This window comes from Chenopodium quinoa, unplaced genomic scaffold, assembly GCF_001683475.1.
Source record: "Chenopodium quinoa cultivar QQ74 unplaced genomic scaffold, ASM168347v1, whole genome shotgun sequence".
NCBI lineage: Eukaryota > Viridiplantae > Streptophyta > Magnoliopsida > Caryophyllales > Amaranthaceae > Chenopodium > Chenopodium quinoa.
Window position 1 is genome coordinate 4,171,528 of NW_018743691.1, and position 7,935 is coordinate 4,179,462.

Sequence of the window (7,935 nt, forward strand, 5' to 3'; positions counted from 1 at the left end):
GCAAGGAGAGGTAGAGCAGAGAGGCTCACCCGGGGGCGCTCCTAGCACCCCGGGTGATAGCATTTTAAACGAAGAGACTGCTCCCCTCCAGGAGACCAGAGAGCAGGTAGGCTCTGATAAGGAGGTCTCCAACTCCCCAGCCGGCTCTGATGCCGGTCACATTCAAAGTAGCAGTAGCAGCTACTTAACCGAATCTGAGGATAGCGAGGAGGCGGAGAGGCCTTCTTGGGATAATAGGAACGATCCTCTCATGATCGCCGTCTCCTCTAAGGACCGCGAGCTCATGCGGGGTGCGCTGCCAGATTTTATCAAACGGCGGCCGTTGGGGGGTGACTATACAATAAAAATCCCGGCTGCTCTGGGAACAATATGGTGGGAGGATGGACAACCGAACGCGAACGCTTGGTTCGGGTGCTACGAGGCGGCCTTTGTGGCCGGAGTCCGCTTCCCTCTCCACGACACAATAAAAGCCATACTTAGGGGGTATGGCCTAGGTCTCTGGCAATTAACCCCCAACTCATGGGTAAATATTTTAGGGTATATCGCCGCCTGCGAGATGCAGGGCCTCAACCCCGGCTGGGAGGCGTTTGCCCACATGCATTACTTGAGTAGGAGCCCAGGCGGCTGGAGAGCCTGATATACCTTGACCACCCAGCCCAAATACCTTATGACCTTGGACAAGCCATCCAAATGGTCGGACTGGAAGCACCGGTTCTACTTGGTTAAGGCCCCAACTACGGCAGAGAACAGAGAATTCCGGATCTACAACCGGAAACCAGAACTCTTGGGGACCAAGTGCTGCCTGCCCCCTGTCCCGGAGGATGATAGAGAGACCATCCTTGACTCCGGGTTTTTTGAGTTAGTTCCTGACACCCTCTCATCCGGAGAGATAGTAAGGGTACCTAGAAACTGGGTGCCCAAACATGAATTTTTTAGGGACGAATGCTTCTTGTCCGCTTGTGGTCTAAGCAGCATGTTTAAAAAACGTATGTATTCGGAACTCAACCGGTTTCTTTCGAACCGGATGCTTTTATTTCCTTGCTTATTTATTATTCTAACCGTGTGCCTTCCTCTGCAGAAGAAGCCAAGAAAATGCTGCCCACCGAGAAGACACCGGCTAGGTCGGCTGCCGACATCCGGAAAGCCAATCTCGAGAAAAAACTTGCTGCCCAGGCGGCGAGGAAGGTATAACCGTCTGATCCTTCTCGTTTATTTCAATCCTTTTATCCCATAACTTATATTTTTCTCGTTTACAGGACGGGAAGCAGATGCCCCGGTCCCTTCAAAAACAGGTCAGGCCTCCGCCGACCCAACAAGAGTCTGCATCCAAGGTGAAGAAGACAGCCGACCGGCAAACTACCGGCGGCAAATCAATAAAGGTCCCAGGCGGGCCTGGATCTGCGGATGTGCTTTCTGCCATCCCATTGAGGACCGCAACCGGTCCCTCTGAAGGTCGTTCGGACCGCAACCTTACACTGCTTGACCTGCCCATGCGGGTCAAGTCTTATTCACAGTCTCGATCGCAGCCGGGGGATTCTCCAATCAGCCGGCAATCTATAGGCAGAGCATATGCGAGTTTCTCACCGTCTGTTTCTGGTGCAGATAATTCTCCCCGCTGGCCGGACGGGGCACAATATGCCCGGGCCATGCTGAAAGCCGTCCCCAGGGACGAGAAGGAGGCGATCCCTGGGATCAACTCCTTTAATGCCGACCGGGTGCTGGTCGACCTGGCCGACGTATGCTCCAACAACCATGCGGTAATTTTCTTGACGTGCATTTTTAAATATGCAGTATTAACCGGCTGTATTTTTGCAGGCTATGCTGCGCGTAGAGGGGCTCAAACGAGCTTATACCCGCAAGTCTGAAGAGGTAAGGAGAAGCAAACGGGCTGTTGATGACGCCCATAATGTAGCTGACTACTCTTTGTACATGCATGGCTTAGAATCTAAATCTATACGCATGGAACAGGCGGAGAAGACCAAGGCCCTCCAACAGCAGATTGATCAGCTGAAAAACCAAGTTGACCAACTGCAGGCGTCCCTGGATGATGCCAATAAAAAGTTGGAGGAACAGAAAGAGCCCCTCCAACGGCTGAGCAAGGCGGAGACTGAAAATGGCCGCCTTGCCAAAGAGAATGAGCGCCTGCGCAAAGAGGCGGCTGCTGCCAATGAGAACTTCAAGGCCACCTTGGAGTTGGAGCAGGAGAGGCTCATTGAAGAGAATGAGCATGACTGTGCAAACCGGATGCAACGGGCGTTTTCCCTCATCCACCCGGAGGCGGACTTCACCGTCTGGGAACTCGCCTTCAAATATTCTGATCTTGCCATTCTGGCCGAGGAGGCGAATGAGCCGGGGCCCGGACCCTATGACGCTTGGGTTAGGGAGGAGATTGCGCGACGGCAGGCGGAGGCTGCTGAAGAGGAAGAAGTTGTTCCTGAAGCCGACGCAGCCGCTCACCCTGATCCAACCCAGAACCAACTGGAAGAGGACCGGTTCACTGTTCGCCTGGAGTAGCAACTACTTCCCGGCCTGCGCGCCTTGCATTATCTTGTAATAGCACCGGATGAGATGGGCTAAGCTGTAATAATTTTTATTTTGAATATTAACATTTTCACCGGCTGAGCCGGCTTTTGAATGCTTTTTATGTTTCTGCACTTCAATACTAGAATTCTTGTTATTTTTTTATACATATTTCTGCGAGGATAACCAAAAGAACCCCGCCGGTAACACTACTGCTTGGGTCTTCGCAAACAGCAAAGAAATTTGCAAAGGTTGCCAAGAGGACCCCACCGGTAACACTGCCGTCTGGGTCTTCGCAAACTAGGCGAAGAAATTTGCAAGGGTTTCCAAGAAGACCCCACCGGTAACACTGCCGTCTGGGTCTTCGCAAATTAGGCGAAGAAATTTACTAGGGTTGCCAAGAAGACCCCACCGGGAACACTACCGTCTGGGTCTTCGCAAACTAGGCGAAGAAATTTACTAGGGTTGCCAAGAAGACCCCACCGGTAACACTGCCGTCTGGGTCTTCGCAAACTAGGCGAAGAAATTTACTAGGGTTGCCAAGAAGACCCCACCGAGAACACTGCCGTCTTGGTCTTCGCAAACTAGGCGAAGAAATTTACTAGGGCTGCCAAGAAGACCCCACCGGTAACACTGCCGTCTGGGTCTTCGCAAACTAGGCGAAGAAATTTACTAGGGTTGCCAAGAAGAACCCACCGGTAACACTGCCGTCTGGGTCTTCGCAAACTAGGCGAAGAAATTTCGACCCAAAACCAAACCGGATGGCGTCTGGGTAATTGCCCCTGGATAGCGGTCTGGGTCTTTGCAAGCCAGGCGACTATCCATATGATATAGCTCGAATATACACTAAGTGCCAACATTGGATTCGGGAGCCAGTCGGTTTATACTGAATTACCGGTCGGGACTTCGCAAAAGAATCACGCCAGATTAGGATGTCCATTCACCGGTTGGGCTTTTGCAAGCATACCCCTGAATGAATTATGGCCTAGACCAAATGTTTTTAGGCCTGCTCTTAGAGAGTCAGGCGGCGGTATTGAGTACCGGCTGTCCTTCCAAAAAGTGAGCCGGCTGCAAGTTTGGGGTTGCTAGCCTGCCCTTTTTTGGTGCGAAGGATCGTCAGGCGGATTTGTCCGCCTGTGTGATCGCTTAGAACAATTTACCACCCAAATGGGAGATGTTCTCTTTGATGAATTCACCCGTATGGGTGTCACCGGATGAAAAAATTAGTTACTGGTGCCGCTTGTGGTAGGCACAAGACATGACGGCTGTATACAAAATTGAATGTAATTCTCATTAATCATTTGAAAATTTTCAAAAGATGTACAATACTTAGAAGTAGTATTTTTTGAGGTTATCTACATTCCAAGTTCTAGGCAACTTTCTTCCGTCTAGAGTTTCCAGGCGGTAAGTGCCGTCTCGTACTTCTTCAAAGATCCGGTAGGGTCCCTCCCAATTTGGGGTTAATTTGCCTTGTTCATTGGCCCTACCGGTTGCCTCCATTTTGCGAAGCACAAAATCTCCTTCTTTCAAAGGTCTTTTACGAACCCGCTTGTTGTAGGCTCTAGTCATACGCAGACGGTAGATCTCATGACGCAAGGCAGCATTCCCCCTTCGCTCTGGAAGAGCGTCTAATGCCAACCGCATGGCTTCCCAGTTAGCCTCCTCATCATATAACATAATGCGTAGAGTAGGCTCATAATGTTCAATGGGAAGAACTGCTTCAGTGCCGTATGTCATGAGAAATGGGGTCTCACCGGTTTCCCCCTTTTCGGTTGTCCGGATAGCCCAAAGGACATGAGGTAATTCCTCTGCCCATAGTCCACCGGCTCTTTCTACTTTCTTCTTTATCCCGTCTGAGATCAACTTGTTAAAAGCCTCAACTTGACCGTTTGCCTGAGGACGGCCAACGGATGCAAAACAATGGGAAATTCCTTGGTCTCCCAACCAGGTCTTCAGGACAGGCGTTTCGAACTGCGGTCCGTTGTCGAAAACCATGGACATTGGAACCCCGAACCGGGTGATGACGTTTCTCCAGATGAAAGAAATCACGTCTTTCGTTTTAATCCCTTTTACCGCCTCTGCCTCAACCCATTTGGTGAAGTAGTCTACTGCTACAAGAATGTAGCGGCGGCCGCCTGATGCAGGCGTATAAGGTCCCAAAATGTCCATGCCCCATTTAGCAAACGGAACCGGACTATGGATTGCCGTGAGTTCTGTTGCCGGTTGATGTATCAACTTAGCGAATTTTTGGCACTTGTCGCATCTCTTTACTAGATCCATGGCATCCGCTTCAAGAGTGGGCCAGAAGTACCCTTGCCGTCTGGTTCTTCTGGCCAGGGACCTGCCGCCAATATGCGAGGCACAAAACCCCGCGTGCAGATCTTCCAAAACTTCTCTCCCCCTATCCGGGGTTACACATTTCAAAAACGGCTGCAGGTATCCCTTCCGGAGGAGTTCCCCTTGATGCATAACAAAACTTGAAGCACGCTTCTTGAGCGCTGATGCTTCTGAAGGGTCATCCGGCAAGGTACCATCCGTCAAAAAGGACCGGATGGATCCATCCAGGTAGCAGTTCTGTCCAAGACTCCAATGGATCATTCTGAATACTTCGTTTTTCAATGACTTCCCAAAAGACCGTCCTAGGAGCATCACCGGAGGCTGATGATGCCAACTTTGAGAGGGCATCCGCCTGATTGTTTTCAGACCGGGGCACCTGTCGTAGATGAAATTCATCGAAGGACCCAGCCTCCTCTTTGACCGCCTGCAAATATTTGATCATAGCCGGATGGGTGGCTTCGTAGTCACCAAGGTATTGGCTAACGATCAGCTGTGAATCTGAGCAGGCGTCGACCTTTCTTGCACCGGCTGCCTTACACATGCGCAATCCGGCTAGCAGGGCTTCATACTCTGCCTCATTGTTGGAGGCTTGGAACTTAAACCGTAGTGCATATTTAAACTTATCCCCTTCCGGGGAATGACAGATAACACCTGCACCACAGCCGTTCACCGTAGAGCTGCCGTCTACAAATAACTTCCAGACCTGATCAGGGTTTTCCGGGTGCACCGGCCTAGTCATCTCGACAATAAAGTCGGCAAACGCCTGACCTTTCACTGCCCGCCTGGGTTCAAAAGTTATCTCAAGGCCTTGTATTTCAACAGCCCACTTGATCATTCTACCGGATGACTCTATAGCAGTCATCGTACGCTTGAGCGGCTGATCTGTGTATACCACAACCGGATGTGCCAAAAAATAAGGCTTCAACCGCTTGACTGCTACGAATAAGGCCAACCCAAATTTTTCGATCATGGGGTACCGGAGCTCAGCATTTTTAAAGACATGGCTGATGAAGTACATCGGCAGCTGAATGCCGTCTCTCTCAGCGAGGAGAACGGCACTAAGGGCGTGATCAGAGACGGCTAGGTACATGTACAGAACCTCCCGGGGTAGGGGGCTCACTAGCCTTGGCAAAGAATGCAAGTGCTGCTTAAGCCTCTGGAATGCCGCCTCTGCTTCTTCACCCCATTCAAACCTTGACCTCTTCCTGATTGCCTGGAAGAAATAGAGGCACTTGTCACCTGACCGGCTGAGGAACCTCCCCAATGCCGCCAGACAACCGGTCAACTTCTGGACCTCTTTTACAGTGCGGGGAGACTTCATGTCAATTACCGCCTGTATTTTTTCCGGATTAGCTTCGATGCCTCTTTGGTCAATCAAGAATCCGAGAAACTTCCCAGACTCAACACCAAATACGCATTTCTTTGGGTTAAGCATGACCCGGTGCCGCCTGAGTGTGGTGAAGGTTTCTCGCAGGTCTGCTAGGTGATCCGTCTGTAGCTTGGATTTGACTATCATGTCATCGATATACGCCTCTACATTCCTGCCAATCTGGTTGATAAAAACGGTGTTTATCATGCGCTGGAATGTAGCCGGTGCATTCTTCAACCCAAACGGCATCACCGTATAGCAGAATAACCCCTGATCAGTGACAAAAGCCGTCTTCTCCTGATCTTTCTTCCAGAGAGGTATTTGATGGAAGCCGGAATAAGCATCCATAAAGCTCATTAACGCATGGCCGGCTGTTGAGTCGACTAGGCTGTCAATCTTTGGAAGCGGGTAGCTATCTTTTGGGCATGCTTTGTTCAGATCTGTGTAATCCACACACATCCGCCAAGTACCGTTCGGCTTCTTTACTAGAACGACATTTGCCACCCAATCCGGGTAGTAGCATTGCCTAATGAACCCAGCATCCAACAGCTTTTTGACCTCAGCCGCTGCCGCTTGAGATCTTTCTCCACCATGATCCCTCTTTTTCTGCCTAACCGGCTGTTTTTGGGATCTACGGCTAGCTTGTGGACAGCAAGATCCGGGCTGACGCCTGGCATCTCTTCCACTTCAAAGGCAAAGATGTCTTTGAATTCCTTCAGCAGCTGGAGCAAGCCTTCTCCAAACCGTTCGAAGGCTACCGTCCCGACCTTGACTGTTCTTTCAGGACGGCTGTCATCTAGGATGACATCAAGGCAGTCACCAGCCGGCTGAGGTCGTTGGTCATCTGACCTTTCCCCGGCTAGTGATTGCTATTTCTCCTTTTTGACGGGTGCCAGTTGGTCCGCCTTTCTTTTCATACCGGCTGCCCTTGGAGCCGGGACTGCTGGGTCGCAGTTATCAATATCTATGGGCTCGCCCTGGCCGGCTGCACCCATAGTTGTCTTGACGTCAGAGAGATAACACTCTCTTGCCGTCTTCTGGTCCCCGCTTAGGGCACCGACTGTACCATCATCCTTTTGAAATTTGACCAACATGAGGGACGGGATGATGACAGCCTTAGATGCGTTGAGGGTAGGACGGCCAAATATCATGTTGTAGGCGGACAGCTCCTCCACAACTAAAAACTTGACTATCATGTGGCGTCCTTGCCCCTTTTCACCCAGCCGGATCGGAAGATCTATGCTTCCGACCGGATGCACTACTCCACCCCCAAAACCGACTAGTGGGTGAGGAGCCTGGTGCATGTTACCGGATGTGTACTTGAGCTTGGTCAAGCACTGATAACTGATTAGGTCAGACGAGCTCCCGGTGTCTATTAGGATTCGGCCAACCTTCTGGTTGGCAACCTTGCATTCGATGACGATGGGTCATCATGAGGCCGCCTGACCTTGCCCCGGTCCTTTTCAGAAATAAGGACCTCAGGAAAGATGTCTTTCGACGCCTGGCCCTCATCCACTGAGTTGACCAGCTTCCTGATGTTGTCTTTGGTGCCCCGGATGGTAGGACCCCCTCCGGCAAAACCGCCTGCTATTGTGAAGATGGTCTCTTCATCCGTCTCGGAGTTTGCTGGGCCGGTTTTTGCCGCCTGCCCTTTCTTGGCCTGGGTATTACCTTTAGCCTTGGGTAGGTAGGATTTTAGGGCCCCCTCA